Consider the following 24,205-nt stretch of genomic DNA (forward strand, 5'->3'; position numbering starts at 1 on the left):
CCAGTGGGGATGCACAAGCCAGAGCAGTGCAATCCTAACTGTCAGTACAAAGCCCGGATAAATGGGGAGGGTTGCGTCAGGAAGGCCATCCAGGTCGGTTTGCCAGTGAGATGGAGCAGCCAAAAGAAGATGAGACATTTCTAGATGTAAATGTGACCTATGCATCTGTGTGTTTAGCCATTAGGTCCATATAACCAACCATTCATTCAAATATGATGATTTGATATTTATTCTCATATTTTGGAATACAAGTGTCACTGTTATCATATGTCCTGCAAGAGCTGCACCCCCAGTAAAGTTACCAATTAGTTTTTGGGTCCTTGACGAGGTTGCAAAGTTCCTGAGAAGTGCCCTGGAGTCCTCAAGAAAATTGCAGGGGAAACTTAAAACAGAATATTAGAAATCTTTTTGGATCATTAAGAGTTTACTGGTGTCCTTGAAGGGTCTAGAAGGGTCAATGAAAGGGTTCAAAGTAAGGAGTTCCACATATTCTTGAGATGGTTCAGGGGGTTTCCTGAGGATAATCCAGCTCAACTCAGAATCAAATCTATTTTCATTTGTAGCTCTTTTTTTTACCATAATCATAATGTTAGACTCAAAAATAATAAAATTAAATGTCCTTTGAAAGTCATAGAAAGAGGTTCAGTGGTTCTCAGGATAAATATGAGAACATGCCTACATATACACACAGTGCACATACACACATTCACAAATCACTAAAGCTCTGGATCAGAATTTGAGCATGCGTGTTATTTTGTTTCACTTAGTCAGACCACCACTGGTCCAAGACAGCAGAGGAAAAGAACTGACAGCGTGTATGTGCGTGAGACATAATGATGGTGAGAGCTTGCTGCATTTTTTATGAAGATGGTTTTAGATGTCTATCCGATATATGCAATATTTGTAAAGGAAAACTCTGTTTATCTGCTTATTTCTACTCAAGAATTTAATTTTCTTGACTTAAAACTGTTGCCAGGAGTTGAGTGTCGGATTTGAGATAGCAGGCCGTTCAGTCCTTAAACACGCAAGCACACACATCCACACAAACTGCCCTGAGAAAGAGCGGAATGCTAAAAGCAGTTGGCGAGGCAGCGAAGAGGCCAAGTTTTGACAAGTCTCTCTCTGTCCCACACACGCTCTTTTCTGCCTCGCTCTTTCACTCCACCCATCCATCTCTGCCTCTGTCATCCCCTCCTCTATTTTCAGACGTCGCTCTCCTCCCATCTCCTCTCGTCCCAGACATGTCGGCAGCATTTTCTTTCCCAGGGAGGACAGACACACATGAATTATTTCCGCAGTCCTGTCCTGTATGAAGAGGCAGGGGAAAGGATTCAGGACAGCAGAGGCACAACACATCTTTTGAAGAACACATCCATCTCACATCACCTTCTTTCACACTGTATCACATGTCACATCTTCTTAGTCCATTTGTTCTATGTAGGTTATAAAGTGCACTCTCAAAGTTAGTCATAGATGGATGTAGACATGCCCTAAGCTGTCAGTATGCTTTCACTGAAATTTTCAGATGGTCAAACAGGGTCTTAAACCCCGTACCCTGACACCTTTTGTATATTAGAATTGAATAAGATTTACATCTGCCAATTTTTGTTGCTTTCCAAAACACATAAGCCAAAAAGCATGGCCACTTTATGGAGCGTTTTGCAGGGTGTGTAGAGGTGAGAGAGAAGGCTAGGTCACACTAACTAACTATTTGTATACAAACAAGCGCAATACTATAACATTATGTCAGCTAAAGATTTATCCCTAACTGTAAACCTGCAGTAACTGATTTTTGACCATCTGGGGGCTGCAGAAGCAACATTTAAACACAACACTGATATCGCTATAAAAAGTTAATGTGGCTACAACTGGTTATCAAACAGTTAGTATAAACAGTATAATCTATTTATACAACCAGCAGATACAGATCAACATTACAATTCATTCAGTGTTGTCTTAGCAACGTTCTCGCTAGATTTGGTGACTTTTCTTTGAAAAAAAAGCGCCTAGCCACTTTTTGGGCAGACCTTTATTCTTCTCCTTGCAGAGAGTCAACAATATTACAATGTGAATGTGCTCTTGTGTGGCTGTGGCTCGCTGGACCGACTGTATTCAGAGAGTAGCAGACTTCACGCCAAATGCAAGATGCTAACCCAGTGTGGACGGTGTTAAAGTCTTGCTTATGTGGCACCTGTTACAACTTTACAAGACCTGAACAAAGAAGCGCTGAACGCAAATAGGTTAGTAACCTGAGGTGAGTAAAGATGTTCAGCAATGGCCATCTAACGTTAGCTTGCTTCTTGCTTCAGCTTATCCATCGTCAACCGCGTATCCTGTGTACAGGGTTGCGGGGGGGCTGGAGCCTATCCCAGCTGACATTGGGCGAAAGGTGGGGTACACCCTGGACAGGTCGCCAGTCCATCGCAGGGCCACACATAGACAAACAACCACACACATCCACACCTTTAGAGACACCAATTAACCTAGCCTGCATGTCTTTGGATGGTGGGAGGAAGCCGGAGCACCCGGAGAGAACCCACGCAGACACGGGGAGAACATGCAATCGCCACACAGAAAGGCCGGGGCAACTGGTGTTTGAACCCACGACCTTCTTGCTGTGAGGAGACAGTGCTAACCACTGCACCACCGCGCCGCCCCTGTAAGCTTATAATTATATTATATAATTAAATTAGCCTGTTGAGCTAACTCTGGCTCATTTACAGTTATTTCACTGTTAATTAATGAGCACTGTCCCTGTCAAATAAACAAATAAATGAAATGAAATAATAAGTAGTCTTTGTAGACATTAGGCTGCATGGTTGTGCTCTGTAAGTTAAAAACAGGTTACAGGTTTATTGTTGATTATGCAACGTCACAGTTTTGTTTAGATAATGATACACTGGGTTTAAGAGTCTGGGGAGTGTGTTGATTTACAGTTTTTAATAAGCCGTCAATAATTGCATTGCACATTACATGGTTGTGCTCTGTAAATGAAAAACAGGTTACAGAATTCCTTATAGCTATGCAGTTTTATAAGCAACCTGGATTGAACGCAGCAGGTGATACAACATTCAACATTCGTAATAACCACGAGAGACTTGAGATTCTAGCTCAAAGACTTGTGAGCATCTCTGATGTGTGCACCAAAGCTTTCTTTATATAGATTCACTAAATGTTGTGAATAAAGTTGCAGAATGGTCAATTTTTCTTGGCCAAGACTGTGGTCACGTGCAACAGTTTGGTTTTTAAAAGTTCCCCATGTGGAGCATCAAGACTGGAGAGTATGAATGATTAGGAGGCAGAAAGGGACGAGTCAGCATTTGAGTGTAGGGACGTGATGAAGGAAGAGAGAGATAATGGAGGTGAGGTGAAGTGTTGGGGTGGCTGGTGGACAGCAATGTCAAAACTTTGTCTGATGGGGAAATGATGGATAGAGAGAGAAAAGGAGAGAGTGATTACAGCTTGCACTTAGGAGGATGGGAGTTTTTTTATGGTTGCTCTCATTCATCTTTTATTGCCTTGCCCTTTCTTTGTCAATTCAAAAGTTCATGTGTGAATATGTGGTTCGATGTCTTCCATGTGAGTTTTTGTTTTCACTCAAAATATTTTTCCTTGATTTCTCTCAGTATGTGCTGTGGATGTTTTTTAAGTTTTATCTTGTGGAGCCAAGTACCTCTGCAGGCCTTGTGTGGAGAGCCAGAGGACCTTATTTCAGTTCACCACAAAGAGAAATGTCGGGGATTTCAAGATGCAAATTTCATTTACAGCAGGATAGCAGCAGGAAAACATCCGTTCTAAAGCTGTTGTCAAGCATTGTCAAGCTGTGCGCTGGAACCAAGGAGGGGTAATAACAACAATGACAACCACTATAGACAAGATAGACGCCAAAGCTGTTCTAAAATCAAGTGCTGTAGTTTGTTTTTACTTGTCTGTTGGTATAGCTACGCATCACTGTCAACGTTAGATTCAGGTGGATATGCTGGTCTCTAATGATTGGTTAGGGAACCTGGAATCCCCCTCCGGCACGGAAATCAGTTAGAGGCAGTGAAGGCAATGTCGGATTGAAGATGGAAATGGAGTGTAACGAGTTGACATTTGTGTCTGATGTCAGGCAACATAATGGCATGCCCAGAGCTTATTCCAAGAGTATTTTAATATGTATTGTTTTAATTTGCTTTTTACTGACTTTCCTCAGCCTGTTTCATCTACTTCTAATTGTACTTCAAGAAGATTGCACAAAAGCAAAGTTTTTAATGTTTGACACATTTGAATGTCATTCATGTTTTGTGTAGAAAATCATCTTTCTGCTTCTTCTTTTATTATATTGTTAACTGTCCAGAAACTTCTCCTCTTTTATCCTGAAGGAACTGACATCAGAACCTGAAATTTAGCTGTTTCGTTTTAGCCCCGGGATGTGAATACATGCGCAGTTGTCCAATATGGATGTAATTCCTATGGACAGGACTATTGGCTGGCTAGTGAGTAGCTTCAACAAGTCACGTAAAGGACAGGAGGTTCACACTACCTCACTCACTATCCATCACTATAGATGCCTGAGACAATTAGTTAATGTCACAAGCTTAGCAACAAAACCATGATCCCTCACATGCTTACCACAAATACAAACAGTTATGGTAGTTGAAGCAAGTACAACCAAGATGGGGCTACTGCTGTCCAGAACTGAATCTGCAGTTTATGCTGTGGTTGGTAAGAGAATTTTAAACTTGTATAGCCCCTTGTGTGAACATTGTTGATTTTATAGCGGCCTGACGGTGTCTAATAAATATTTTTAATTAAAGTGTTGGGGGAAAGACTGTCACTAACGTGAATCCAGCCTTTAGAATCTTACTATCACAGCCTCCACAGCCACGCAGATAACCATACACATCTGCTTTAATAAGCATGTCAGTGAGTACCATGTCTGGACCCGTTTAAAGGGGAAAATGACAAACGACTATTTCCCAGGAGAGAACTTGTTCAGTCTGCATTTTAAGAAGAAGCTATGGGACCGGGAGCTAAAGTTAGTCTTCCTACTGTTGACAAAGTCATCTGGAATCCTCATCAAAATATTACTGTGACATGAAACAGCTAAACTACGACAATGTTCACACCACATCAGACATGTTAAACTTAATCAGTCAAATCTGAAGGCTTTCTCAGTTGTATTTGGATGCATTCATCCTGGTTCACCCCTGCCAGCTGTGAGTGAATCAAAAATTTGACATGGGAAAATGAATAACGCATCTGCTGGGAATAGCTACTAACTTCTTTCCCATGTAGACAGCCGGCAGCGGCGCGGGGCCATTCTGCTGTTTACTAGCTTACCATGCTAATGCTAATGAAGTGTGTCAGCTGATCTGTGTGTGCAGAAGTGCCAGGGATTTGAAGTATTATTATCAGATTTTTGTGAGTCCCTTAGAATTGAGTGCTGTTTTTAGACCATTTGGGCAGACATACAGAGTTATGGAGTTTTTAATGAAAGCCACAACCTGCTACGAGGAACAAGTTGCTGTTACCATTGATCACCTCCACCCCACTGGAGGTAAATTCTCTAAGGTCTGTCAAATAGCATTCTGGGAAACAAAGGAAATCAGTGCTGGAAGCAGAAGTAGACAAGGGAAGGAAATATGAAATAAAATTCGCTTTCATGCCAAGAAAGAAGATTCGTACCACTTCTTATGTCTGTACGTTAAATATGAAGCTACAATCAGCAGCTGGCTAGCTTAGCATAGCACAAATAGTGGAAATAAGGAAACAGGTAGCTTGGCTTAAAAAAAATGAAACAAAAACACACTATACACATTAGGTCTTTATTATCCTGCCAGGTCCCGAAATGACATGCCAACTGCTTCGCAGCACTTCTTTGGAGTTTTTGTGAAGCCCTTGTGTGGCATCAGTTAGTTTGGTGTTAAACTGCAGATACCAAATGTTTAATTGTTCTGTGACATCATGTTCTGTGGCAATAAAAGAGGCCTAAGATTTTGTTTTTCGGAGCCTCTAGCCAGTCCTTGTTATGTAATCAGGTTTTTAATAGTGAACCTCTTTCATGCACACGTATAGAGCAAAGCTCTGTGCTTAACTTAATCAGGATCAAACTTGTCTGCTGACACAGTTGGCCTAAGGTTCTGTCTATAGCTACAGAATATAGAACATTTTTCATATTGTGATTTTTTCTGAGTGATTATGATATCTTGTGGAGGGGTTTCACAGAGCAACAAGCAGTAGCATTCATTTGGAGTTGCATTTCAGGTGAACTGATGAATCTAAGTCCAATATTCACTCTGCTTATAGCACTGAGAAAAATATTTGTCTCTGTAGATGCTGACTGTTCACCAGTTAGTCGCTACCTTTGTCTGTTGTTTGGTGCTGGGCAGAGGGTGTACAGTGAGTTTAACAGAGCTGGTTAGTTGATGAGAGTGGCAAGACTGAATTAAATAGTAAATAGCTGCAGAAAAAACAAAGAAATAAGTTAAAATATGATAAAACTGTTATGAGTTTAGTTTTGGGTTATGTTTGAGTTGTATGTTGTGTGTTTCTGGTTTTTGCCATTGTTTCATGTGTCTTTCTATTTGCTTCTGTTTCTCTCGTTATTTGTCCCTAGTTATTTATGTCTTGCTTCTTATCTTAGGTCTTAGTCCTACATTTTAGTTCCTTGCCTCAGTTCTTAGTCCAGTGCCTTAGTTCTTAGTTCTGTGCTTTAGTTCATGTTGGTGTTATCCTGGTCTGTGTATTTCTGTTTTATTATTTGATCTTGTTCTCTCTCTTGTTTAGGGTTTTGTAGCTTAGTTTATTCTTATGTTTATCTGCATCTTTTTTAACCTGTTCGAGTCCTTAGTCCTATATCTCCATGTTCTAGTAGAGTCCTGTCTCCTGTTCGGTCCTGTCTCAGTCCATGCCCTGATTTTGCAGTCTTTCCATAGTTTGTTTTTTACTTTGGTAGATCTGTCCTGGTGTGTTCCCGTGCACTTTACTTCCTGTTTTATTTTGGAATCTTCTGAGCCTGATTTTCTTGTCTAGCTTTGCTTCCTGTTCTGTTCTCCTTGATGTGATCCACCTGTTTTATGATCCTGCCCCGCTTGTTTGCCTCACTACTTAATGCCTGTGGCATGTTCAGTCTGCGTTGGATCATTGTGGTTCATTGCTCATGCGCTGTCACCTGTGTTTGCTGCTGCCTGGCCAGCTTGTGGATTATTGTTTCATCTTGTGTTCTTTGGATTATACTTTTGGACTCAGCCACTGTTTTTATAATATATATATATATATATATATATATAAACGCAGAAACACAGCCAAGCTGAAAGAATAAGGTTGATATTTTCATACAGCTCATAAGAACACATCAAATCAACACATTATTATAGACTACGCCTGTTCATTTAGGCATTCACACTGTCGGTGAATTTCTGTCTCCCTGCATGTGTCAGCTGCAGGCGTGCTGCTGTCGTATTTCTGTAGTTATCCAACGAAGGTTAAAATCAAGGGCAACTGGACTTGGTTGAAGATACTGGAAGACGTTTCGTCCCTCATCCAAAGGACTTCTTCAGTTCTGACTGACTGGCAGGGAAACTCAGCTATTTAACCTCAGTGGGGTCGTTGGCCCGGGTCATCGATACCGCTGGTTCGTTAGTGTTCCTTGTTGCTGTGACGACAGTCGTTACAGTCGTTAAGACTACCTGTGGCCAAGACTGAACGACCATCGTTGGTATCTTCACCTGAGGCCAATAGGTTACGTTTGTTGAGTTTCCAGGGAAGTGATGAAAGGACAGCATTGTAAGTGGTGGCGTAGACCCCCTCCCCTGTTCAATGACGGCTTCTCAACCCTGGTGTAGATGACTTCCTTGACACCTCTTTCAAACCATCCATCTTCTCTGTCTAAAATGTGCACCTGGTGGTCCTCAAACGAGTGTCCTCTGTCCTTCAGATGTAAGTAGACTGCAGAGTCTTGACCTGAGGAGTTGGCCCTTCTGTGTTGAGCCATGCGTTTGTGTAGTGGTTGTTTAGTCTCCCCAATATACAGGTCTGTGCATTCCTCACTGCATTGGACCGCATACACTAGATTGCTTTTCTTGTGTTTGGGTGTGCGGTCTTTGGGGTGTACCAGCATCTGTCTTAGTGTGTTCTTGGGTTTAAAAAACACAGGGATGTTATGTTTGTTGAAAATCCTCCTGAGTTTCTCTGATACTCCAGACACGTATGGAATCACAATGTTGTTGCGTTTGACCTTCTTTTCCTCCTCCCCTGTAGTTTTGTTCTTCTTGGATCTTGTGGCTGTTTTCACAAAGGTCCATTTAGGGTATCCACAGGCTGTAAGTGCCCCCTTCAGGTGGTTCTGTTCCTTCTCTCTGGCTTGGGCGCTTGTTGGTATGTTTTCCGCTCTGTGGTGCAGTGTTCTCATGACCCCTAGCTTGTGCTCCAGTGGGTGGTGGGAATCGAACAGTAGGTATTGGTCTGTGTGTGTGGGTTTTCTGTAAACACCAATCTGCAGGCTCCTGTCCTCTTCAATGTGTACAGCGCAGTCCAGGAAGGCCAAACTGTTGTTGTGAACATCTTCTCGTGTGAACTTGATGTTACTGTCCACAGAGTTGATGTGTTCTGTGAAGGCTTGAACGTCCTGGCTTTTAATTTTGACCCAGGTTTCGTCCACATATCTGTACCAGTGGCTCGGTGCTGTTCCTCTGAAGGAGTTGAGGGCTTTATTCTCCACTTCTTCCATGTAGATGTTTGCCACAATCGGGGATACCGGTGAGCCCATGGCACAGCCATGCTTCTGTCTGTAGAACAACGACCCCACTGAGGTTAAATAGCTGAGTTTCCCTGCCAGTCAGTCAGAACTGAAGAAGTCCTTTGGATGAGGGACGAAACGTCTTCCAGTATCTTCAACCAAGTCCAGTTGCCCTTGATTTTAACCTTCGTTGGATAACTATGACCTGGATGACTGAGAATCTTCATAGACGTATTTCTGTAGTGTTACAGTTTAATCCTCGTTCATAAAATATGACGCTCTGCTGACAGTGGACTTGTTCATGTCTGTGATTGGTCATCTGCTGCTAACACCGCCTCTTTTATGTAAACGCACTCCCGGCTGGATTGGGAAACCCTGGGTTAACTTACCGAGTTGATAACCAGCTTCGTGGTACCGCTTATCCCGGTCGCGATTGTTAGGGTCAGTTAAGCCAGATAACGAAAACATTTCCTGGGTTTGTTGAACTCGCTTCGTGGTACAGGCCCCTGGTCTGTTGTCTTTACTTCCTGGTTTATTTTGTAGTAGTCAGTATCTGGTGTTTGTGTCTAGCTTGTTCCTATCTCTGATTAGTCCCTCATGTCTTTCACCTCTTGACTCCCTCCCTGCTCGTTAGCCCTGAGCGTATATATAGCCTGTGTTTTCCCTCAGTCTATGTCTTTTGAATTCAGCCACTTTGCCAGTAAGTGTGTTTGGCTTTTGTTTGTTTAATAAACCCTTCGAACTGCATCTGCTCAGGCTTCGTGTCCTGCATTTGGGTCCTCAACCTTCCCCATACATACACACCCGTATGACATCGAGTCTCTAAATTCAGCCCGCCATAAGAAGCACAGCAGCAGGATTTTAATGCTCACTGATTGGATTTTAGTTATTACACTGTAGTTATTTACTTAAAAACATTATTATGTCGCTTTTTCCATTGAATCAGAATGGTTTAAACATAGTTGGTGTATTAGCTATCCAAGTAGCAGGAATGTTTGCAATGATGAACCTACTAACGAAGAAACAAGGGTGCATGATATAATAAAGATAAGTAAAAGATTAGCTTGAAGAATTTACATAAAAGCTGGTCTGTGTTGGAATGGGAGCTGGATCGAAACAGCAGACAAGTGTACTGTTGAGCTGTTACAATAAGACTCTGTTATCAACCATTAATGGACCTCGTGAGGAGCATCCCGATGTGACCGTAGGTGTCAAAACAGCCTCCGAATTACATAACGGCTAAGAAGCAGAGTGTTAGTAGACATCACAGGAGTCCTTTAAAACTCACCTGATGCCTACAGTATAATGGGTTAAATTCACATTAATAATGACTGTGTGCTGTAGTGTTATGTAATCCAATTTTTCAATAATCCACCTCCTTCAAAGGCAAACTCAAGACCACGTCTGTCTGATGACATAATGAGGAACAAAGGTGACCTAAGTTATCTGCCCTGCTGTCTTTTCTGTGTTCAAAGCATCTTTCTCTTTCTGCTGAGTGCTAAAGGTTTCATACCCTAAAAGTTGCCTGATGCTCAAAGGCCGCTAAGTGTGCTAAGTCATCTTTTACACACACGTCTACCCTCTATAAATACAAAATAGTTTTTAATGCCATCTTCACACCACATGAGACTACTGAAATCATTTTGGTGCCTGTGGTAGGTTTGTTTGACATTTTTGTTGCAAGTGTTATGAAATTTAAAATCACAATAAGAGGCACCTTTCATGAACACATGGCAGCCATAGAACTATCCTTAGGCTGGAGTCGCACCAAGAGCCCATTGACAGTACACTGGCAAAAAAATGTTTGAGTCATCAGATAACATGCTGATTCCACTTAAAAAAAGGGCCGTAAACGAAAGCTAATTTTTGTAACAGAGCCAACTCTGATTGCTTAAACTGTGTCTGCTGTCTATCTGGCTGTCTGGATGGACCTCTACAGTGTAGAGAGACGCGGGCATGACATGCAATTAAGGTCCCCATCTGGAATCAAACAGTGGACAGTACAGGTACATGACATGTACCCTAAAGGTATAGTAAGTGATTGCTCTAAAAGAATCTGTTTTCCTACACAGCCCTGTCTCTGTAAATGGCAAAGAAAGAAAGAAAACATTGTTCCAGCCAATCTGCAACAGTTAGTCCTGCACAGGAGTGATGGGGGCAGTGGAAAAGAGAGTTCTATACACCAGCACAGCCTGGAGTCCAGCTGGTGTTGCTGTGGGTGTGTCTGTCTCTCTCCTGCAGGTGTGTACCTGTACCCGCTGAGTGTGATGCTGGGTGGAGCCCACAGCTGGGGCCGATCAGAGGCAATTAGAGGGCTATGTAAGCCGAGCCAGTGGAGTGCTCTGGGTCGTCGGCTCATTCACTCACTCATCCTTCCGTGGTTACCCACATTAGCCTGTGTGGCATACTGTGTGGCTTGTAGGACGTGACCGGCGGGATGCCACTTGCAACTTCTCCACGCACCGTAAGGTCGGAGACTCCATGGAGGTAGCCGTCGGCTCGGCATTCCTGAGCAGTGGAAGCCGGTGTGGTGAGCAGCGGGTGACCTCCATGCGTGCTTCCCCAGCACGGTGGGGGCCGTGGAGACTGTGTGGTCCACTATGTTGTATCTTATGTTGTTTATTTACGTTATATAGGCCTAAGCCGCAACGTCTCTGGTGTGGGCAGAGATCGCCTTTTGTTGATTAAACCCCTTTTGTTATATTTCGTTTAAGAATAAATACATTAACTTGACACGTGTTTTGAGTCATCCTTGGTTTTTCCACCCGGTTTATTCATCTTTTTTTCGTCCCACTCCCTTAGACAAGGCGGGGACGTAACTCAGTCCATCTCTTTGCTCCAGTCTGATTTTTGTATTGAAGTAGGCTCATCTTTATTGTTAGATGTTCTGGATTTGCTTGAAAACAGACATTCCTGTCTGGTTGTTTTATTCCATTAACAGTTTTTCAATAGATTTTTCAGATGTACTATATCATTATATATAGTAATACTGCAATGTAAAATGACACAACATAAAGAGGATTTTTTCCAAATCTCCCACTGCAAGTTCAAAACAAAATCTGTAACATCTTGACACCAGATTAGTGGATCCCTCTCAGACTGTCCGGATGGAAAAGATGGTGTTAAAGGGACAGTCTAACATTTTGTTTGTTATCTCGCGTGACTGGCTTTGGCAGCAAACATTTGTATGTCTCCAAGATTTGTATGACTGTTTCACTACCAAGCTTAATAATCTTAATGTGTCTCCAGCCTGAACAAACTGCACTCTCACTGTTCATCCCTTCCTTTATCATGGTAAAATGGAAAATGTTTGTGTAAGCAACTGACAGATACAATGACCTAGGCAATTTACTGTCCGTTTCAAAAAAGAAAAATACAGTGACAGCAGGAAGGATGGTAAGATAAGAGACTGATCAGTTTTAAGACGTGACATCTTAGTCTCTTTTATCACCTGTCATTTCTCACTTTTTTTCCTGACAAGGCTTACATTTTAGTATCTTTGCTAGTATCCTACAGCCATGAAATGAAAATTTCATGGACCATCACATTATTTATAGGATGAGAGTCTTAAGTTGTAATCCTGCTTCAGTGATAAAATGCTGACCAGCTTTTCAATTTAGCCTCAGTGCCATTTTAGCAACTTTAACAGCCAAACACAGCTAAACACAAATCCTAACATTGGCAGCAGTCGCTCAGTCCGTTGGGGGAGGGTTGCCGCAGTCAGTACGGTGAGGTGTGGTAGCTGGAGAGGTGCCTGTTCACCTTCTAGACACTACCGAGGTGACCTGGAGCAAGGCACCAAACCCCTAACTGCTTGGGGCCGTGTGCTATGCGGCAGCCCCATCACTCTAAGAATTCAGTTAAAAAACCTTCTGTAGGTCATGTTTGTGTATGTGTACACACAGAATGAAAGCAAATAACAACAAAGTGAAAAGGGGGATTAATAAAGTAGTTATTCTTCTTAAAAGAGTAGTAGTAACAATATTCCATGTTTTTGAAAAGGCCATAACCATGTTTTTATTACTGAATTAAGTCCACGCTGAAACAGAGACAGAGGACGAGGGGTGGGACACTGCTCCCATAACGGGTCACATCCTCTTGCCGTTATCGTGACGATACACACGATGCTCTGAGACTAATCCACTAGAAAGTAGAGATGAGCGTTAATCACTGCTCCTCTGACTGCACGCACAGATTACACACACACACAAACCCAAATAGAGACACACAAATGCATATGTTTATGTTATATTCCAACTTTGCACTTTCAAACCAATACCAATGTATATATTTGAATTATGAGTTGGAAAAACTTTACATACTGTAACTGCCAAATACCAAAGTAAATCCCACCTTTCAGTTTCAATCCATTTTAGTAGTTTGGGTCATATATAAAAATCAACATGTATAGATATAGTTAAATAGCTGAGTTGTAGTCAGTCTCGCAGAGTAAGCACATTACTTCATTGACTGTAACACATTTTCTTTTTTTGCACAATTTCAAAGGTTCATGCAAACTATACAAAACTACAAAACACACATTTGTCTTGTCAGTTAGATTTTCTGTCACAATAAAATGAAACCAAAATTTAGCAGCTTTTCCCATGAACATATGGGCACAGTATAAAAGTTATATATCAAACAATTATACTAATATTAACTGTCTCCTCTTGTAGGCTGGACGGATTTCCCCACAGCTGTCTGACCAGCAAAAGCCCAAAAGACTTTTTTCCTCTGGGTAAATGTAGACATAACCCGAAGGTCATAATCTAGCATAGAGGTGGCAGAGTGGGCCGTTAATCCACTTACAACATCATAGCGAACCTTTTTCACCTCCGTCCTCACCTACCAGCGAGTCTGCTGGCTGTGTCTCAGCGCGCGAGGGTGGGGCTGGGGGGTTACTTTACTTTACTTTACATCGCTTGTCGACATTATCAGAATATAGATTTGTTTTTCACTGTGGGAGAAGATTGATGTGTGGCGCTTAACGTGTTAGCCTGCACAGTGTGATTGAGAGGTCAGCAAGCCGTTTGTGACTGAGAGGATAGATGGACATGTACCGTAGCAACAGGTGAGCAGCCAGCCAGTGAGAGTGACTGTAGTAACAGCATTAGGAGACACACTCCGTTGTAGTCAGCGCTCGGTCGGTTCAGTTTGTCATTTGCTAAGTGATAGTAATAAATAAACATACACACAATCCCTTTCGTCCCAGAGGCGTCCCAGAGAATATTTCTCTTTGTCCCACACATTTTCTATCGTCCCCAGGATGACAGGAGCCATGACTGTAGGCTATACTTAAATCCAAACTGTGACTTAAATGACTGACTGGATGCTTCATGATCGAGAGGCCATCAGTGCTAAACAAGCAGCAGTCAGCAACAAGATTTTAGCACTGAAATCTCTGTGTTAAAGCACCAGTCACAGAGTCACTGTAACGCTGTAACTAACAGTTAGCGGGTTCAAACTCCACTTCTGACAGCTAGTTCTTCTGCCTCTAATGAACCTGTAGCTGCTGCAACCCCAGGTCCCATTCACAGTGAATAGCAGCCTATCGCTGCGCGGCTGTGTCTCAGGAGGCAGAGTGGGTCATGCAATGATCACCGGGTTTCATCCTCACTTCCTCCAGTCCACATGTTGAGGTGTCTTTGGACAAGACACTTAACCCCAAATAGCTCCCGAAAGCACTTTGGATAAAAGCGCAATAGAAATGGAGCTATTGAATGCTGAATCCAAAATGTTTTCTCGCATTACATCTCATTGGTTTGGTGTCTTGATAAGTGGTTCAGCACAGGTAGCAAATGTTCTTCAGTTTTTGTTAGCAAGGAGAACGGTACTAGCATAGGTAGCTGATAAGGCAACAGGACATAACCTTGTGGAACACAGCATTTGCTAAGAAGTAAATCCATTTTCAGAGCTCACAGTTTACTTACTTCTTTTAACTTCCACTATCATATTTCTGTGAACTTAGCCTGAACCTAGTACTCTGTGGATTGTTGCATGTGGATACATAATAAAGGGATCCATGACCCAGTCTCAGTTTCACAAATTTCAAATTAGATTTATAGTATACATGTCATTTTCATCTTGTACTGTGGAATTAGTGGAGGTTGTGGACACCAACTAAATAGACATGTACCTTCAAAAGAATTAGACTACTACTAGAGCACCATCAAACTTTGCCCCTTTCATGGTGCGATTGATTATGTTTCTAGTAAAATACCCAGCTGTGTCAGCAATATCATCAGTATTTCATCCCATCCACCACTATTTGTCCATATGTCACTCTAACTTAACTTGCTAGAAAAATCAAAATGACATGAGAAGCTCTTCCAGCTCTCATTTGCAAAAACTGATCACTACCAAAGTTTTGCCAGCTTTGAAATTGGCACTTTAGAACTGTAGTAATTAGAATTTATAACTTTAAATTAAAAGTAATGGATTGTTTCAGAGGGGAGACAAAGAGCCAAAGAAGGTTGCGTGCCACTCTATCTTGTATCGCATGGTTTCGGGCAAATATCACCCTTGTTCCCTTATCATTTCAGCATCAAGCTCTGGAGAAGAGAGTCTTTGCCGCAGGAGATGATGTGTGTCTCTGTGGATGACAGATGGAGCTGTAATTTCTCTGTCGTGGATCTGGTCCAGATGAGATCAAATGTTGGGTTTCTCCCACATTTGGCCTGGCTTCGAGACCGTTGGTCGTGGTTAAACGGTCATAGATTGCAAAGGCTGCAAGATGTGCAGAGAGTTACATAATAATGTACTGATATAAAAAGTCTTTGAAATGAGTATTGTGGCTTGGTGGTTAAACCTGCTGATAAACAAGTATCCTTTATTTATGGCAGGACACTCCAAACTGCTTTTAGGTGTAGTGAATGCTACAATGGTACCCTTTCGACAGCCATGGTGAAGGGGAAAAGTTGAAGAGGACAGAAAGGCTGCCTTTGTTGATCGGGGATTTCCAAATGACTGCAGTCCATTTATTGGTAAATCTAGATGCCAGGATCTGTCATTACAATGTTAAAATTGATATGTAGCTTTATCAGTTTTATGTAACATCTAAAAAAAGCAGCAGACAAGGCCAGATTACCAGCCCGTCTAAGGGGATAACTGGAGCCCCAGACCCTCATAATTTTATTGAATGCATTTTTGTTTGTTAATACTTGATGCACCACTAAATCACAATATAAACTGAAATGATAAGGGCTTTAAAGGAAACACCTGCATTATCACATAATCTTCAGGCATTATAGAGGTATATATATGTGTGAGGTGTATGTTGTTCCTTTTTGTCGCTTTGGATAAAAGCGTCTGTCAAATGAGTAACTGTAAATGTAATACAGCGGGGCATTCCTCATGACTTTCAAGAAAGAAAATGTGAAACCAATTGGTATGAGATGATTCAGTTTGATGAAAATACTTATAGAATATAAGTGGGACAGATCACACTGTTGTGCTAGGCAGTGATTATGAATATGATGTTGATGCCATGGGCACAACATGCGGCCATGAGGCAAAGCCATCAGTAAAATCCTTGTGTATACATCAGCTTTCTGTATCCCATGCGGCACTGTGCCAGTGTATTTTTCCCAAGACAGCAGTCCGAAGCTGAGGCGCTGAAGCTGAGGCATCATGGTCTAAACATTGGTCATTTGTTTTCATACCATCCAGTTACACTAAATGACACGACTTATCCTTCCACATCATGTGAACACAAGAGCCTCCGACCTCTCTGATGCAAGCAAACATAAACTAATCATAAAGGTGATGAGTTTCTACGACCTCATTCCAATTATAGTGCACTATCTCTTTATTTAGCTTTAACTTCAGCCATGTTCGCATTTCACATTGTTGCTATTCCTGATGTGCTTTTATTTATGGTTGCGTAATCCTAAAGGCCCAGTTATGGAAAATATCTTTTTTGGGTTCCACAGAGAAAAATAATGAAAATAACAGATACAGCTTTATTTTCCCAAATTTGCTCTGGTCACTGTCCTTGAAACTGATGTGGAGCGAAGGGGAGAGAGACAGTCCTTCAGCTATTTCTACTGGAAGTCACTCAACTATTTCGGAGTGATTACTACCAAGCGGGAACATAGTAGGAAGCTGTGGGCTCAGAGCCAAAGGCAATACATCTGTCAGCAGCACAAGCTCATTCTGCCACTTGTTCCTCATGTGCAGCAGTACATGAGACAAAGTACTCCTCTGGGTCAGGCTGCATTTCACATGACTTTTCAGTCATTACCAAGACTTTTGTAGATTTGGTTCTAGTATTTGGGGCGTATTAAAGGAACATTTTAACTCATTAGCATGATTATGTTTATGATTATCAGAAATGTCTCAAACAAAATCTAGTTGAACATTTGGGGTGGATAAATCACAGGCTAAACAGATACATGTACACTCAACAGTCAAGCCTATTTATCTTCATATGTCCTCATTCTGGGTCCTCATCCGCTGTAACAGAATGAAATGGAACTCTAATCAAATAACTCCAGTCAGTCTGGAGGCGACTAATGAAGACAGAAAGAGGGAGAGGCCAGATAACAAAACAGTAGTAAAACAGTGTTGGACAAATTGCTTCATCATTTTGGGCCACTTTAGTGCAACTTTAAATCCTGCATCTAAAGTAATAAGACATTTTGATCTGTACAAACTAAACTAAATCTTTACCTGGTGCATGAAAGTTTCCCTGTTCAACCAGGCTGCAGTATGTACCGCCAAATTGTCCCAATCCAGAGATGGCTTCTGACAGTGACTTCAGACTCTACTTGAGACTCGTCCTGTGAACAATGTTTATTTTTAGGAAACGTCTGATGAGCTTACTATTATTCCCCTCCCTCCGTTACCTATAACCTGCCTACATAACACGTAGTATCTGCTGCGTGCAGCCACATGTACGAGAGGACAACAAACACTGGTAGCTGTTGAGCCATTCATCATAAACTTTGGCTTTAAAAATTCATACAACAAGACCCAAACAAAAGAAGCGCTGAACACAAAATGGGTTAGTAATATGTGGTGATTAAACATGTTTATTTCAGCATTGGCCATCTAAAGTTAGCTTGCTTCTTACTTTAGCTACAGTCTACTGGAGGTATGGTCCGACTGTCGTTCGTTATGAAAAGATGAATGAGCGTTTGTTTACTGTCCAAACTTGTGGTAGTCGATTAATGTAATCATTTTCGTCCCGCTGGCTGCCATCACGTTAATTATTAACAAACAGGTTACAGGTTTATTGTTGATCATGCAATGTTACAGTTTTATTTAGTTAATGTTACACTGGGTTTAATAAGCTGTCATTACATTTTCAAGAGTCAAGAATTAAGAGATTTATTATGTTTCAGGTTTTGTTAATGTCAGATGTTAAAGAGGAATATTTAGCATTTCACATTCTCAAATGTTTATTATAAATACAATAAAATGTTTGATGTTTCTGGATGGAATTCAGTCATCTCAGCTTAACGTATTTAAACGTTTCTACTTTTTGTATATGATTATATTTCACTTATTAAAGCATTAAGCACTCTGCAAGAAGAGGTGACACGCCCAAGATGTTAGTGTTATGTTTGGAGCATAGTGTATGTTATTATACAACAGCATTTGCATTCATAAAGCTTTTGACAGAAGGCAGAGTGAGACCAAGTGCAACCTGATTACATGAAGTGCATAAGCACAAACAACATGTAATAATGGCACAGGTAAATATCAAATTAAAGGTGCAATCAAAGCAAAGGTTGTCTTTGGTCTGAATTATAGTTTAGAAATTTAAACTGTTCAATATTTTTGTAATTAATTAATCTGAACAAAAGTCATGTGACTCAGAATCAGCTTGTTTATTAGACTGATTATAGACACACTACAGTACAAACTGTAGCAGACAGAAAGCGTTTTGCAAGTTCAAAAACGCAAGGCACACAGCAATGCCTTTTTTGTCTAATCTAATTATAGCGCCAGCAATCTGTAATCTTTGGTTTGCTGCTAACTGTCAAATTAGCAGAAACTTGATCACAACTCACAGGTCTGTGGTTTTTTTTGCTGAAAAAATCTGCTTTAAAAAAAAATAAATAAAGACAAATGAAGGGCGCTTGCTCCGGCACTGTTTGAGGGTGAGCAGTGTATAAACATGTAGGATACATGGAAACGGAGATTCGTGTGGGTACACGAGACCCTCAGAAAGAGGGGAGACACCACTGGTAGTACCACCAGTTGGTCCAGCAGCTTTGGCTTAATGATGTTCGGTTGCAACTCTAAACTTCCGTCACCACAACTGAGGGCCTGTCTCTCCATTCATTCGATTGGACAATGGAGGGGAAAAAAGCGAATGACGTTGCCGCTTTTTTGCCCAGAGTTTTTTCTCCATGCGTTCAGAGCGCTCCTTCAAAAACGCAAGGCACAGCAGGTGCTCAAAACTCGAACGCTCACTGTACAATTAAGAAAAGGTGCTTCTCACTGGAAAAAAAAAAAAAAAAGGAATTCTCCAACAATGCAAAGCACAAAACTAAAACTACATTTAATATCTCAGTAAAGATGTGTGGCTTTCTCTTTTCTGTTTTTTAGAGTTTTTCACGAGGTAATTTCCTGTTAATTTAAATTCCGGTTAATTAAACTATATTATACTAGCTACTCAAATAGTATAGTATGTATTTGGGAATACCAAGGTAACTTGTCATCCTGCTGGTTGTAGCTTCTTTTTCTTTTTCTTCCTTCATCCATGTTCTTTTATTCATAATCCTTTGTGTTTAAAAGCAGTTTCCTTCTTAGTTTGTTGGAAGTATTCATTTCTAACTGCATAACAGTTGTGCTGTTCAGGTGACTTACATATTATATATATTGTATTTATCCGCTGCACAGTTTGTCACAGCACAGGTTTTTACCAGCTACAAGCCAGCATTTATTCAGCATCAAAACATTGCCTGGTTTGCTGGAATATGAATGTTATTATATATTTTCTATCACTCACAGCAGCCAGCCTGCATACATTGACTTCTGTGTCCTCAACTCTATAAATAAATATACAAGTAAGCTTCCAGCCCCATATTTTTACACAACACACCCAACCTGCCCTACAGACAGAATTAGTAAACATACTAAATAGCACTTAAATTATTTCTGCAAGAGACGTTCAACATTGTTCTCACAACCTAGAACTTATGTGCTCTCATCATAGCAAAAATAGAAACACATTCATTCTCCTGACAGGCAGAACAATGTTTTTGACCCTCTTACCTACAGCCTGTAATGTTCCCTGTAATTGTCCTTCTGGAAATGAACCTCTTGATCATGCCACATTGATTTAAAGTTTGGGCACAGGGAATTAACTAGCTCTGATTTGTTTGGGCATCAGCGCTTCCTTAATACCATTATGACTTCATGTCTTGTCACTAATTTTGGGCTCAGATGTTGGCTGTGTTATCATTAAAAGTAACATTCAAGTGTGTGAATCTTTCATGAATATTAGAATCTAAATATCAGAAATGTCAAATAAGATTGTATTATTTAGTATCTTCAAGTTTCACGAGTAGATAATAAGAATAGTAGTTATTATTTGTGTTTTTAAATTGACAGCTTGCCACCGCTGTTGTGTCCCTTTGATTAATGAAGCACAGAATTACTTCATTTAACTGTGACAGTTTGTCTCTGTGAAGGTGATGTTTTAGCTTATGTAATCTGAAACATTTCTAATTGAAATGTATGTATAAAGGCATACTATCAATATAATATTTAATGTAAACCTGGTTCCTGCTCAGATCTTAAACCCTATAGCACCATCTGGTGTATAGTTGTAGTAACGACTCATTTCAGTGACATTTCTGTGCCTACAAAACTTTTTTGTCAGTATCTCAGATGGTTATTTGACTTTAAAAAATGAATAATGTTCCTGTATATGATAATATTTTGTATGCTTCCCTTTAACCATCCACAACGTCCCAGAATCAACTCCAATATGATGTATGTATGCATAAATACTAAATACTTTATTGGTAACAACTAAGCTTAGCCCAGTGGGCCTTTTTCACTCATGACATTTTGAAATTCAGCTAGCAGTTAGCAGCAGGTGTGGAGTTTCCAATTCTCACACAAAGAAAGAAACTACATAAATTACTATATTAACAATATTTAAGTAACTTTAATCACGAAATAATATAGAAAATATATTATAGATGTGAAGTTGACAAGATTTTCATTTGCACATGACTCTGCTGATGAAATCAGCCTATCCTCATCAGAAAAAAGGCTGTATAGGTCGATTATTGTATAGCTTATTACAACCCAGTTGTAGTTAAAGTTGACATGTTTTAGATTTTGTAGATGACTTATGTCATGTGACTCCAGCCTTAACCCAGCCCCAGCCCGAGGAGAGCCCAGCTCTCCCTTACACGTGCTCTCTGATGCACGCACACATACGCGTTACAAAGAAGAAAACATATAATAGGCCTCAGATACCAGGGCCACCAACAATCACGCCCACATTTATTAAAACTGACTGTCCATTACAGAGAAATATAACCATGGAGTACAGAATATAGCTCAAACTAAGTGAGCCGGCAGCAAATATATAGATTTACCTTTCTTTCATGTTTTCCACATGTTAAACGTCATGTGACAAGTGACAGACTTGTACCAATGCTCTTAAGTGTCATTTTGGGAAACGGTCTTATTTTTCATTGTACTTTCCAACGGACATATTTGTTGTTTTGGTCTTGTATGTCATTTTGGGACAATTGACAATCTACCTGCTCGGTATGAGGACCTGTTGGTCTGGTTTGTAGATTGCAACCAGGTGTGTGCTCGTATGAGTGTTCAATCTTATGAGCAAGCATAATCCGACACATCTACAGACTCAATGGGAGACAGCTTCACACAGCACGCTGGAAACTCAGGTAAACTCCCACTACAACGTTACAGTAATATTTTTATCAGCTTGAAGTTGAAGTAATCTATGCACGTTACATGATAATGTTACATTTACTGCATTTAGCCGACGTTATACATCAGCATAAGCTCGTCTGCCTGCTTTTCGGGAATTAATGTTATTATTTGTTTCACCGGAGGCTCAGCAATGTCAGCACTTCTGCATGAAGCAAACAGCGGTAGATCCTTGCTAATGTTAGCTGGCTGCGCCTGCCTTGCATTACTAATGTTTTAGGCTAGTATAAAAAAGTCACTCCACATTTGCCTTGTGCCATTATGTAATTTCTGGTACACAGGATAGTAATATGAGTCGCGTTGTGAAGTAATGTAGACTGCCATTCAACTGTAGTATTTTGCACCGGATAAAGGTTAGCAACTGCTCGGCGTTAGCCCACGAGCTAACATTATCTAACTTTAGCCAACTAAAGCACAACACCACAGTATGTTTCACATGCTTTGCAGCAATGTTAGTTTACCTGTCCAATAGGATGAAAGCCAACTCTGTCGGTTTTGTCAGTTTCAAAACAAAGTGGAGGTCTCTCCGTGACTACAGCCTTTCCTTATGTTGACCCAACATCGTCTGAGTTTTTGTTGTGCTGGGAGACATTTTATGGTGTTAGTGGACTGCATTCCCCCTAGGTCTGGCTCAGACCTAGAATCTGGACCGGCAGGTTAAACAGGCTAGGAAGCACTATGTTGCCACTGAGGAGTGATAGAGAGAGGACCAAAGTTAGCGTCGTGCTCAAGCCAGAGCTTGTTTATTTCTGACTACAATCACATAAAGGCCTAGTCACATTATCTTTAAATCTCTGCTTAAAGTGCCTGTTAAACTAACACTAAACATTTCACAAATAAACAACAAAATGATGTAACCAAACTGACAATATACAATATATAAAACATTCTACCTTACGCAAAATAAGCACATCATATCAAAATAGTTTAACAGATATTCCACATACCGAAATTGACATAAGTCAAAATACTAATATGTAACAAAGTAATATAACTCAAAACACACATTCACTTTACTCCGATACCTCTGCAGTCACTCTCATATTAACATATTAAATAATTACAAAAAAATTATATCTATATAACATTTATTTTAACACTAGCATGAAATACACATACACAATCTTTCTACACATTTCTTGTATGTCACACTATCTCCCACACTTGCACTTAACCGCATGTGCGTAACAATATGGTGGTACCATGATATGTTAAGCGCAATTTATACTTCTGTTTCAGTGTCTCCGTCGTTCTGCACCGCCAAACGCTAGTTGGTGGTAGCGGTACAGCGTCCACTGTGGTGACCTTTGCTGGCCGAGAAGGCTAACTTCCGGTTTAGACATCCGCTAACTTGAATGGGGGTAAAATTATTATTATATATACATGCAGCTGTTACTGACTTTTCAAATGTTATTGACCGAATGGATCACATTCTGATAGTAAAATGAGTCATTTCGCTTGGGTTGTGACGCTCAAATATATTGATCCACCGTGTTACAGCCGCTGTTTTGGCCCCTAGTAGAATTTACTTCAAAGCTCGGAGCACTTCCTGTGCTGGCCTTCCCAGTCGACCAATCACAGTTCCACGGTCCACGTCGCCCCGACGTGTGGTGGGGGGCGCTGGCAGTATCGAAGTAAACAAGGGTCCTAGAAATACAGTTCTGGTCCTAGGATTATGGTACTGAAACTGCAGCCTCCGGTACTGAAGCTAACGTTACTAGCCAGATTAGCTATTGATACGACAGTTCATTAAAAAAACGTATTGTGCGGTGTTTACTCACACTAAACACTGTAGCAACACCTCCACAGTCAGCTGCTGGACAGCACTTTGTGTACGAACATTTATATGAGTCACAAGTACACAGAAGTGCTAATAAATAGTATAAACTACAGCTTTCACTAAATGGTGATACCCCGACAGCCATCTTTGATCACGAAGTCGGGGCAGTGCGGTTCTCCCGACTTCCCGAGTCGGAAATCTCGGAAATTTCGACTTCCCATGTCAAATGGAACGCACCAATACTACTCGGGTATTCAACGCAGTGTGTGACCAGCAATATGAGCTTGAATATGGTATCTTTCCTCTGACCACTTACTCCCTACTGGCTGGCTAAAACTCTTAACAACGTCTAGAACATATTATCGCATGTTACAGAATGCTCAAACTAGTTACTCTCACTTACAAATCTAACATACCGTGTGAGACTTAAGTTCATGACAAAAAGAACTACTTATCATGACGTCAGAATAGTTAGCTACAAAATGAAGCTTGCTGCACACACACACATCTCGAATTCATCTTACAACACAACAGAAGATTTTATACTGCATTTACATTCCATCCTTATCCAAGCTAAACATAGAAAAATGAGTTTTACTGTACCTGTGAATTGACAAAGAGATGACCAAAGTTAGCGTCTTCCTCAAGCAGCTGCGCGTGTGCAGAGCTTGTAGTTACAGTCTCCCTACGCGATCCACAGCAGTACAAGAGCACCATCTTCTTCTTCTTCTTTAGGGTTTAATGGCGGTTGGCAAACCAGTTTAACGGTGCATTAC

General features: G+C 40.9%; 1 long non-coding RNA gene across 2 annotated transcripts; it reads right to left on the reverse strand.

The window, feature by feature from the left end:
- Nucleotides 1-205: 205 nt before the first annotated feature.
- Nucleotides 206-24,151, reverse strand: LOC119918469. 2 transcript variants are annotated; one of them, XR_005447450.1, is made up of 4 exons: nucleotides 24,033-24,151; nucleotides 22,111-22,336; nucleotides 17,393-17,502; nucleotides 16,670-17,176 (listed from the first exon to the last, which is right to left on the reverse strand). It is a non-coding gene; the product is annotated as an uncharacterized LOC119918469 (long non-coding RNA). The 2 variants fall into 2 exon arrangements; XR_005447449.1 differs by lacking the exons at nucleotides 16,670-17,176; nucleotides 17,393-17,502 and adding an exon at nucleotides 206-1,305.
- Nucleotides 24,152-24,205: the final 54 nt, after the last annotated feature.

Source organism: Micropterus salmoides, unplaced genomic scaffold, assembly GCF_014851395.1.
Source record: "Micropterus salmoides isolate LMB-PRFRI ecotype aquatic unplaced genomic scaffold, ASM1485139v1 Ms_hic_scaffold_23, whole genome shotgun sequence".
Taxonomy (NCBI): domain Eukaryota; kingdom Metazoa; phylum Chordata; class Actinopteri; order Centrarchiformes; family Centrarchidae; genus Micropterus; species Micropterus salmoides.